Consider the following 12,015-nt stretch of genomic DNA (forward strand, 5'->3'; position numbering starts at 1 on the left):
CTGATTTGAGTATAGCTAGTGGCAGACACTCAAGCCATCCTCTGGTTCAGTCCCCGTGGATGATATGTGGATGTTAGGAATCATAGGATTATTGCACAGGATGATACCTAAAAGTAAAGACTGGGTGAAGTGTATTGTCAAGACCATCATAAAGTGATAAGAGAAATAAGATGCTTGTGATGGAGCTAGGAGAGCAGTTTTTGGAAGGTTTGGTTTAAAGAGGTACTCTGTGAACTGCAGGTATGAGGAAAGTAGATGGGGAAGGAAAGGGAACTTCATTAGTTATGTTCCCATTCAGTGTCTGATAAGTACAAGCAAAGTTATTTTGAAAACACATTTTGGTTTTCTGGTCTGTCTCTTTAACTGTGACTTTTCTCTGAGGTGTCTGCTGGGTTGGTTATGGTTTTACAGTTTTTATACCAACAAACTTGTTATTGGCCATGATAACACTTAAGGATATGTCCACAGACACTTTGGTATGAGCAGGCATTTTAAACCAGGAAAGCGAGTTATGGGTGTGAAGTCTCAGCAAAATCCCGAAAATAGGCCCTGTTGTTTTTTCTTTTAGTTTTCTAGTCCTCATTTCCCATTTTCCTCTTGTTTCTAATAGTGTTGCTAGTTGATGTTACAATGCAGTAGCAGATAATAAATGTTTGCTGCTGCTTAAAGTTCCTCAAATTGCTGATTTGCTGGCCATATATTATCTGCTATGGATATAAGGAACAATTTTGTCCTTTTCTTAGACTGATCAAGAATAAGTGACTAGAGCCAATTTTTTCCCCCTACAAGTCTTCTAGCCCTGAAGAAAATATGACCTTGACCCAAATAGAAAAATGTCTAGGAGATGCTGGGATGAGTGACCCAATATCTACAGGTCACCTTTCCATCTGAGCCGTTGTGCCTTCCTTCTTGACTGCATATTGGGGACCACAGGTTAGACTTTAGATAAATAACTGCATCAAAGGCAAGACCGTTATCGGAAGCAGCTCAAGGTGGGACCTATCTCTGCCTGTCATATTTGGCATTCCTATTGTAATAAACATCCTTTTGGTGTAATAAAATATGTAATTCGTATTACTTAATCTCCTTAGACTGTTTCTTTATCTGTAAAATGAAAGCACTAGACTAAATGACTTCCAAATCATTTTTGAGCTTAATTTTCTAAAAGTCCATGGATTTCAAGCATGAACAATAGGCGAAGAAGGTCTTCCTCTCATTTTTCTACTGTGCCACAGCCTGCTGCAATTCTGGCCTTGGTGTTGAATCTACTGATTAATACAGAATCAAATTAACTGGAGTGAACGGTTCTCCCTCCTTGAATATTTTGTCTAATTAAGATTTCTCTGTAAGGACACTCAACTGCCAAATCACTCCCTGGGCCTGAATGGAAATGTGAGCGCTCACATAGGCAGAACAGGTCAAAACTGGTAGAATCGAGTCAAATGATGCCAACTGGTGGCAGCCGTTGGTGCAGGTTAACACTGGTCACTTTCCCAGTGATTCTGGGGTTTATTTGGAAACTTCACAGAACCAAAAATAATTAGAACACTTTGGCACTGGGATGGGAGAGGAGATGCCACAGGAAGTTCATCAAGAAAGCAAACAGAGGTGCTAAAGGCAGGCATCTCTGGCTTCCTGTCTCACTGAGGGACAGCATGAGCCTCAACAATGGTCCAGGACAATGCTGGTTACCTCACGGATACTATCGCAGTCTCTTCAGGTCAGCTGCTCCCACATGAAACCCGGGACAAGACAAGCTCTTGGTCACCTTGAGTAGACTGACACAAGCTCTCTTCCTAAGCCCTGTGGTGGCCACTGACAAATATCACCCAGGCATTGGAATGTGTACATGTTGCTTGAAAACTAACACTTATTTTCTGGTGATGAAAGAATTGCCTTTCTTTCATTACTGTTCCATCAACTCCAACTCATAAAACGGCTTAGGTTTTGAAGAGCACTCGCATAATTGCCTGCTCCAGTAATAAAGAGGTGATATTCTCTTCCGTTGTGATGGCAACAGAACATTTTAGGAATTTCAGCTCCCCTCTGGCCTCTCCTCTTGCAATATGTTTGTTGGGGGAGGGATTTTCTGGATCTGACTCTTTTTCTGTTTTCTAAAATTAAATTCCCCTGTAAGTTTGCTCCAAATAACCTAGATAAAGGGTTAAAATCATGTGCTAACTGGTCGATAGTAGTAAAGTTTCTCTCTGGTTTTGCCTGGAGGCACTTTTAAACCACTTTCTGGGAGAATTGGGGTTTAGCTGTTCCACTTGGTTCAGGCTTTCAGAAACACTGGGCCCCCTCTTTCTTTTCCTGTTTGTGTCCCCATTCTGGCAGGACCAGCCCTTAATTCGACTTGCCACTCTTCCTTCTGGCCAGTCTACCCTTCCAGAACACATTGCACTGTTACCAGGCTCCAGGGACTCAGCTCAGTTCATTTTGCCCCAGAAAACAGGTAGTTGGGGGAGGTGGTCACTGTCTTGATCTTTTTAGGTTCCTTTTTCTTTCAAGCTTGCCAGAGAATGGAGAGCCTACATAGCTTATCCAAAATGGGTACATTCTTTGAGTGTCTATTGATAGTTAGGTATTGGCAATTACGCACGGACAACAAGAAGCAAGCGAGGACCATCCCTGGTGAACAGGAACATACGGCCCCCACACCAGTGGACTAGGTGTTCTTTGGCCCTAGGCCTTTATATATGCTGTTCTGGCTGTCTGGAACGTTATTCCTCTCTCTCACCCTAGCTAGTTCCCATTCACTCATTCTTTAGGTTTTGGTTTAGATGATGAAATATCTTCTAGGAAGACTTTCGTGACTCCCTAAGGCTGGGTTGGATGCTCTGCTTCCAAAACTTCCCTTTCCCCTCAAGGCCACCACACTGTATTGCATTTCCTGTTTATGGCTCATTCTCTCATGAGTGTGCAAGTAGGGCCCAGGGACTAGGCACTATTTACCTTGTCTCTGCAGCACAGCACCTAGCTGGGTGATTGCAGCTCAGTAAATATTCATTGAATGCTACACTGATTTCCTTCCCTCCCTCCTTTCTTGTGCCTTAAGTTTTTAGTGTCTTCTGTGGCATTTGCCTGTATTTAGTTTAGTTTTGGCTTCTTCTGGTTTCTCTGTGCTTTGGTTTTCCTCCTCACACTTTTTGCTTCCATCAAGCTCATCCTTCTCTTTTCTCCTCTCTGCTTCCACTGTGTCCTGTGCTAGACAGCTCAAATTCTCTTCCCACTCTTTCCCCATCTTATTAATAAAACAGTGCCTAAGGTAAGTGGCTGGCTTCTTCTGTGAAAACATACCCCAAGAGTAAAAGCGTCTGTGCTACAAGGCTTTGAAATAAGAAAAATGGGAGTCCAGGGCTTGCCAGCCTACAAGATCTCTGCTTCTATTTTGAGTTGGTGACAAATTCCTTTTGGCAGGTGTGCATGTTTGTAAGTCTTTATCTCTGCTATTCTCCCTTTGCAGTTTGGTCCTTTTCATGGCTGTAGGTTTGAAGCAGGATGGCTGCTGGGATGCCTTCTATTATTAATACTGAATTTCTTTTGAATTCTCAAGCATTCCAGGTTTGAGAAGTAGGTAACATTGTTCTTGATCTTCTTGGGCACCAATAATCCTAACCTAGAGAAAGGTATCTTGCTTGACAAAGATAATCCCCCCCAAAATGAGGCCCAGGTGGAAGGGGGCTATTCTGCAGAAATTGAGCTTTTTTTTTTTTTTTTCCCTGTGCTGCCCCTTTGGACTCCACCTTCTTCCTTAATAGTCCTCCCTACATTTTGGGCAGTTTTGTCCTTGGTATTTGCTCTCTTTTCCTGCCCTTATTCAGAGCTAAAAATGAACCCTGTATCACTGTTCTCTTCTGGCTTATCTGAGCTCCTCTGCTACCTCGTGTACTTTGTCATGTGTGGCTGCTGGGCAGTCTGTCATCCAGAAACTGAAGGCCACACATCAGTGTGCTGGAGCCACCTGGCACTGGCCCACTAGAGCCAATCCTGTGGATCTCTGCACTTTGCATTTGGTGACAGCACTTTAGTGATTTGAAATCTACCATAGTGGAGTATTTATACCACGGGCATTAGCAAACTTGGCAAACGCTACAAATCAAGAGGTGTGTGCATTTGTGTGCATATGCCCACTTTGTTAAACACCTACCAGTACACCGCTGGCTGAGGCATCAACGTTCTAGCTGTGTGCTATTCAATATGGTAGTCACTAGCTATAAGTGGCTATTTGTATTCAAATTAATTACGATTGAGTTCTTCAGTTTCCCACATTTTAAATGCCTCATAATCACATGTGGCCGGGGGCTACTGTGTAGGCGCAGACATAGAATGCTTCAGTTATCACAGATGGTTCTGTTGGCCAGCCCTGTTTTTTTTTTTTTTTTTTTTTCTGTTGTACATTTGGTATCATGGTCCGGCTGAGACATTAGGGTTAGAATTAGGTATTTGTAGTCCCCACAATACACACATGCCATAGGAAGCTTAAACTACAATCTGTAGATTAAGGGTAGGCAAACCTTTTCTGTAAAGGCCAGATAGTACATTTTTGGCTATGGGGGCCATTCGGTCTGTGTTGCAACTATTCAGCTCTGCTGGCATAGCACAGAAACATCCACAGATAATACATATAAGAATGAGCATTTCTGTGTTTCAATGAAACTTTGTTTACGAAAACAGGTCATAGACCAGATTTGCCCCATGGGCCATAGTTTGCCAATCCCTGACCTATACAGCCATCCAATTTTTGGAACTTAGAAATATATTTGGAAAATCTAAACTTGAGTACATTTTAGAGTGAGTAAATTCATTCTATTTTTAAAACTTCAATGTGCAAAATTTCAAACAGACATGAAGGTAAATAGTACAGTGAATTGACACATACCTATCACCCAGTTTCAGCAGTTATCAATACAAGATGAATCTTATTTTGACTCCCCACCATTATACATTTTTTTAATGTATGAGAACATTATGTGTTAAAATGCAATCAAAAACTCAAAAATCATTTAACAAAATAGGAGATCACTTAATCTATGCAAGCCAAACTCTGGATATTTTCAAAAGGAGACTTATCTTCTACTATTTAATTATCATCTGTGACTACTGGGAGCCAAGCATTCCAAACTCACATTCTAAAAGCCTCTCTGCTTCCCAAGGCTGGTGGCTGTCCTCACTTGGGTAGTGTGAGGGAGAACTGCACATCATGGATTTGCTTTAGTATTAAAAATGAAATGGGCTGTGTGCAGCATGCACCAGAAAGCCTCTGCTGCTTTGTGTTCCCACAGCCCCTGGGCTATTCTTTAACAAGCCCAACCTTGTCTCCAGGGAGTGACACAGGCAGATGACAAGGCTGCTGTGAACTCGGCTGCTGCTCAAAAGCACAGCCGCCCCCCCCCCCCCCCCCCGTTCTCCTTTCCTTTGCACATACCTCCTCCTGCTTTTGCTGTGAGAGGTCTTTAAGGACCAGCTTTCTTGAATCAGAATTAAAGAAAGTTAGAATGGAAAAGGGCTTTCAGGAGCATATAAGTTCAACTGTCAAAATTTACAAGCAATGAAGAAAAGAGCTCAGAAGTGAGTGATTTACTCAAGGCCACATAGTTAGATTGTGACAGAGCTGGGTCTGGGACTGAGTCTCCTGATTCGTAGCTCAGCATTGGCAAGAAAAATGATGAGGAGGAGAGGAGTCATGTACCAAATTACCAGCTATTTCTTTACTGTCTGGGTTCCACTCGCTTGGGCCCTGATGACCTATCTTGCTTTCAATTGGCTATAAACTAACTAATCCCTGGCTAGCGCAAGTCACCAACTCAAACAGAGCTGATGGAGTTACATCTCTTAGGGAAGATCGTGTTATGATTGCAGAGGCTTGGGCACAAGAACGATACATTGACGCTAAGCAATGAGTGGGCCTTTCAGTTTGTCCTTCCTTTTTGCAGTATCTTTATCCCCTGCTGGCTCAAACCAAACTCTTTGAATAGAAAAACCCTATGCTCTTCTCTCCCACCATATATAAGCACAGATTCTGCCCCAAGGATAGATTGGAAAAGCTGCTTGTAACTGTAGGATAAGCTCAGTTTCCTAATGAATGTCCAATAGCTGGAGTCAGATTTGAATGGCTGTTGTCACATTTAAACTGAATCTCAAGGGGCTTCCTCTTCCACTGGATTTCCATTTCATCAGAGAATGGATCTGTGACCAAATCAGCAAATTTGGTGAGTGAGTGATTCCCACTGTCCTATGCTGTTAAAACATTAGGTAGATCATGATACTTCTTGTCTTAAAACCCTTCAAAGACTTCGCATTTCCACTAGAATAAAAGGCAAACTCCTTCACCTGTCCTCAGGGCCCTGCACACTTTTCCATTTTCCTCTCATACTTGCTCCCATTTGCAATGCATCTTTCCAGGAACTGAAAGCAATTTCCTGCCTCGGGGACTTTGTACATGCTGTTCCTCTGCCTAGAATACTATTCCCTGACTTTTCAATGAACTAATGCCACTTCCTCAGAAAAGCCTTCTATACCATATCTAAAATTGAGCTGCTTTAGTTAGGATACTTAACACATGTTCTCTTTTGTGGCACTTATCACTTCTATTTGTGTTTTTGCTGATTTAACATTTTTCTCCCTTCCTAGATTGTCAGCTTCATGAAGAGAAGGACCACAATTATTAAATACCTAAGCCTACTGTTATGCCTGGCATATGGACATATGCAATAAATATTAGCTAGATATATTTTTCTAATTATCTCATGCCTCCCTCCACCCTCTGCCTTCCTTCCTCCCTCCTTCCCTCCCTCTTTTCTCTTTCCTAATCAGTTTGCAAACTTTTTGCATTTAGGGACCAGGATTTCTTTATTTTTTTTCTCTCCCTCTTTCTCTCTTTTCTCTTTCTCTCTTCCTTTATCTCTTTCCCCCTTTCCTCATCTCTTCTCCCCTCCCCTGTCCTCTCCTCCCCTTCTCTCTCTAGCCAGGGTCTTGCCCTGTTGGCCAGGCTAGAGTGCAGTGATGTCATCATAGCTCACTGTAACCTCAAATGCCTAGGGTCAAACCATCCTCCTGCCTCAGCTTCCCAAAGTGCTGGGATTATAGGTGTGAGCCACCATGCCCGGCTGGGACCAGGATTTCTGCTGCTTATGTTTCTATTACAGTGCTCAGAACAGGGCTTATTTAATAATTGTTCACCTGGAGTACTGTTTTCACTATATAGAGAAGGGATCTTGGGGATCGCGGCTCAGCGTGAAGATGTTCCTCTAATTTTGTAGTTTTCCTATGCAGAATATAATAGTTTAAAAAATATATACTTTCTAGAGCAGTTTTAGGTTCACAGCAAAATTGAGCAGAAAGAACCAGTGTGTTCCCGTAAACCCCCTACCCCTACACAACCACAGCCTCCTCCACCACCAACATCCTCCACCAGAGTTGCGTATTTGTTAGAATAGGTGAGCCTACATTGACATATCATCACCCTAAGTCCACAGTTCACATTAGGGCTCACTCTTAGTGTTGTACATTTGGTGGTTTTGGACAAATGTACAATGACACGTGTCCACCACTGTACTAACATGTAGAATAGTTTCACTGCCCTAAAATTCCTCTGTGCTCTGCTTATTCATCCCACGCTCCCCCAACCCCTAGCAAACACTGATCTTTTTACTGTCTCTACAGTTTTGCCTTTTCCAGAATGTCATACAGTTGAAATCGTGTAGTATGTAGCCTTTTAAGATTAGCTTCTTTCACTTAGTAATATGCATTTAAGTTTCTTCTGTTAATATAATATTTTTAGGCTATAAGATTAACCCAGCATTTCTTAAATGTATGTTTCATGGAAGGTCTCTGTGCCTCTAGGTGAAAAAGTGATCCATGGTCTATTAGGTTGGGAAACCTGACTACCCTGTCCTCCTTTGGGAGGGTCAAGTTCACACTGGCATTATCAGCAGCATTTAACCTACTGTTTGACTCAGAGACTTTTGCAGTAAGAGCTATTGATTACTTGCCACAGGACATCCTCTGTGAAGCCCTTATCTAACCCAGCCCCTTATTTTACCCCTTCTTTCATCTTGTTTTCTGCTCAGACAGTGGCTCCATTACATTATCTTTAACTGTTCTGGTGGAAATAGTACCAGAAAGTACTTCATAAAGCAATATTTTAGCAGTACCACATGTTCTGTGCCAAATTTATCTGTCCAAATGTTGCTGTGGCAACAACACAAACCGCCAAATACTAGTTAACACAAACTGGCAGGCAGAACAAAAATTCCTTTTGATAAATTCAAGGCTGCCTTAGAAACACTGTGCACATTTGTGGTATGTGAAATTAAGGTCTTGGAGGAGGTGTGCGATGGTCAAAGGCAGAGTCAGTCTGAGAGTTTACCAGTGAGTTATGCTTTTGGAGTAGATTCACGCATATGTCTGACCATATTGTGTGATCATTGGTCAGTTGAGTACATGTCAAACAAGCTAACATGAGAAACTTGCCAATATTTACACATTTTGTGCAAGTATGACACTGTATTGATATTTCTGTTTAAGTTTGATAACTGGTTCATTCTCCCTGTGTTATCTGAAGTAGAGGCTCTTATCATGTCATGTATTGGCAGTTGTCCCAGTGGATAATGTCCTGTGGTGTCATACTCTGAGCACATGTTTTTTGTCTGCAATATCCTTCTTCATCTTGACCGCAAAAATTCTCATCCTTCAAGACCCAACCTAAGTGTCTTTCTGGTGAAGCTTTGCCAGACTCTTACCTGCTCTCTTCCACAGAACCTTCCATGCAGAACCTTGTATGACTTTGTATTTATAGCTCTTATCTCTCTTACTGTTTTATAATTCCCTGTTATGCTAGAAAGCAATTTTCTTAAGGATAATTACAATGTCATAGTCATATTTCTTTACCCAGAAACCAGCTCCTTGCCTGGCACATAGTAGACATTCGATAAATGTTTATTCAGTGAATGAATGAAAGAATGGATAAATCAATCACTCAGGTATGTAAGTCTGTAAAAATCAGAAATTAATATTGGGACTATGAACAAACACAAGTCTTGCTTTTTAGTTTCAATAAGCATCAATTTGAGCTAATCTTTCCAAGTGTAATAAGCATAATTTAGATTTTTAGGTTTCCAACAAAATGATCAAAATAGGCACACACTACTAATTTGCCTCCTAATAACAAAAGCTGGTGGTTTCATAGTTTTAGCTATGGCAAAGCACGTGTACAATTTTTGCCTAATTAACTCCATCTACCCTCAAAAGTTTAGAAGTTGTTTCTTAATTTATGAAAATGATTTTATAAAGTTAAGCAAGAGTTGAGGTTTAAGAATACAATCTAGTCATTTTCTTTTCTTCTTTTTACTGTCAACTATGTAAAATATCTCTCAAATCCTGAGTTTCATTACAGTTCACTTAATGGGTAGCCTGGAATGAGGTGTGAGATGGTGATAGAGCATCTTGTTCTGTTGAATAAAGGAGACAAGGGTGAGAATGCTGAGAAGCTTTTCTTTATGCCTTTCTTCACTCATATTTGTTTGTTTTTTTCTTTCCCTGCAATAACACATATGCCCTGTCAGAGCAAGGCTGCTGTCTTGTTTGGTCCCTGCTATGTTCCTAGTGCCTAGTTAGTGCTTGGTACATGACAGGTTCTCCAAAACATATACGTAAAACAAGTATTTGCTGACAGATGTGGTAAGAGTAGGAGAAAAATGAGAACCTGAATCAGGGTAATGACCCTTGAGAGAGATGGAAAATGGGGATGATAAGAGATCATTGCAGATGCAGAGCTGACTGCCCTTGGAACTTGTTTAGATAGAAGCCATTGAGAAAGGAAGGAGTTAAAGTAGCAGCAAAGTATGGAGCCTGATGGAAGGAAATGATGAACAAAGAGAAATGGAGCGGGCAGCAAAGTTGCTGGTCTCTGATACAGGTATGCGGAGTGTGAAGTTCCAGTGGGAGATAGCCAGTAGGTGGTTAACAATGTGAAACTAGAGCTTAGGAGTCATGGATGGAGATACAGACATAGCACCTGTATATTATAACAGTTGAAACTACAAACGTGACAGATTGTCAAAATAAAGAAAAAGAGTGGAAAGAAAAGGAGCTCCAACCAAGCTAGATCTTTGGGGGATACATACCTTTGGAGGTATGGGGTGGAGAGAAGGGATCAGAGACATAGACGTACAACCATGAGGGTACAGGTGTTCAATACATGCTGCTTGTTTGAAAGCAGAGTCAGAATTCACATTCTTAGAAGCAGCTGTTTTTGCTTGCGAGGTACTTGCTTGGTTCCCAGAAAGTTGCTGAGATTGACTCTAGAGCAACTGTAATGAAAGTAGAGTCTAGCACTTAACTCCAGTTGTGATTATCTACAATTATCTGCAATGTGATTTGTATCTAGTGTTCACTTGGAGCCTCTTTGGATGTCAAACTTTAGGCTGCTCAGAGCAGTCTGCTGGCAGGTAGAAAATTACATATATATGAGTCTAAGTGTATTGGCTTAGTAGATGCCTAAATCTCAAAATAATTTTAAAATTACTTTGTTTTTATAATGGGAAATTAATGACTTCCTTTGCAAATTATTTCTGGAAGTTTGCTGAAAATAACTTGATGGAGGGTTGTGGGCTTGGGGTAAAAACCGGGGGGTGCTGAGAAGAAATTAAGATGTGCTGTGTAGCCTGCAGTTATTTGCTTCAACCACTAGATGGTGAGCTTGTACTGGCCTGGTGAGCTACCCACTAACAAAAGGGGGCATAAAGTCAACCATAGGTGGTTGGAACCTACTACAATGAAATAGAGAAGCTTTTCTGATGTTGTGAAATAAAATGGCTGATGAGATTTGAAGCAATAAAAATTGAGGAATATCAGTGTCCTTCTGACTCGTTAGCACAGACTATGATGAGTTGAGAATACTTGAGCATCTGGTTAAAAACGTACATTGTGGGAAACAGGGAGAATCCTGTTTTAAGAAGTACAAAACCTGTGTTCTAGTTCACCTACTGCCACATGCTTGTGGGATACTTGGCAAGTCATTTAACTTCTAAGGGCTTCGGTTACTTCATCTGTAAAATGGGAGATGATAATATCTAACTTGTCAAGGGCTGGGCCGGATTTCCCCAAGACCTTTTCCTGTTCTACTAGTGTTGGGGGAAGAAGAGTTGAAGGTTTAGTGTTTCTTTGGAAGGATAAGAGGGAAGACACTAAAGAATCTTGGTTGGTCATAGTCTACTTTTTTCTAATTTTGACTTTCTTCCCTAGTCAGGTGGATGGAGTCTTAGAAGGTATTTCTGTCATTTAGATAGTATGAGTCTGCGCTACAGACCAAGAGTAGAGAAGGAAGGGGATAGAGGTGACAGCTGAGAGGGAAAAGTTCTATGAAGGTATTATGGTATATGTGTATGTCTGCGTGTGTGTCTGTTTAGGTCTAGAACCATAAGAAAGGTGGAGAAATAGGGAATACTCATTATTATTGGGAATTACATTATTATTACTGATAATGATTGGTTACAACCCCTTAGTTGTCACTGAATCCTTGTAACAACCCACGATGATGGTCTTGTGGTCCAAGTCTACAGCTGAGGGACTTGAGGTGGTCTTGTGATGTATCTTTATTCAATGTTGAGGCCTTATTTTCACCCTCATGATCAATACGATTATTAATGGCAGTGCTTTTATTTCATGCTTAATCAAAAAGCCTTGTATGAGGGATCCTTAGCCATTTATCCAGAAATAATTTGACTTATAAATTGATACTATTTCCCTAGGAGAAAATAATGTCTCTAGTAAGGTAAATTTCCAGGAGGCTCAAGTCATGGCCCTTTTTCTCAGTTTTCCACAGGATGCTATGCAAACGCTAAGTTACCTTTGGCAGAGAAAAGGATTTTGATTCTGTCCTCTGTAATCCAGAATATCAATAGGAGTGTCTTGCTCAATCTCAGAGTGATTGGAGGTTATCCAGAATTCACTGAAGGAACTAGATAGTAATCTTTCTGATGTGAGAACTCATGCAAGACTCTATCCTGTTAT

This window comes from Lemur catta, chromosome 4 (assembly GCF_020740605.2).
Source record: "Lemur catta isolate mLemCat1 chromosome 4, mLemCat1.pri, whole genome shotgun sequence".
NCBI lineage: Eukaryota > Metazoa > Chordata > Mammalia > Primates > Lemuridae > Lemur > Lemur catta.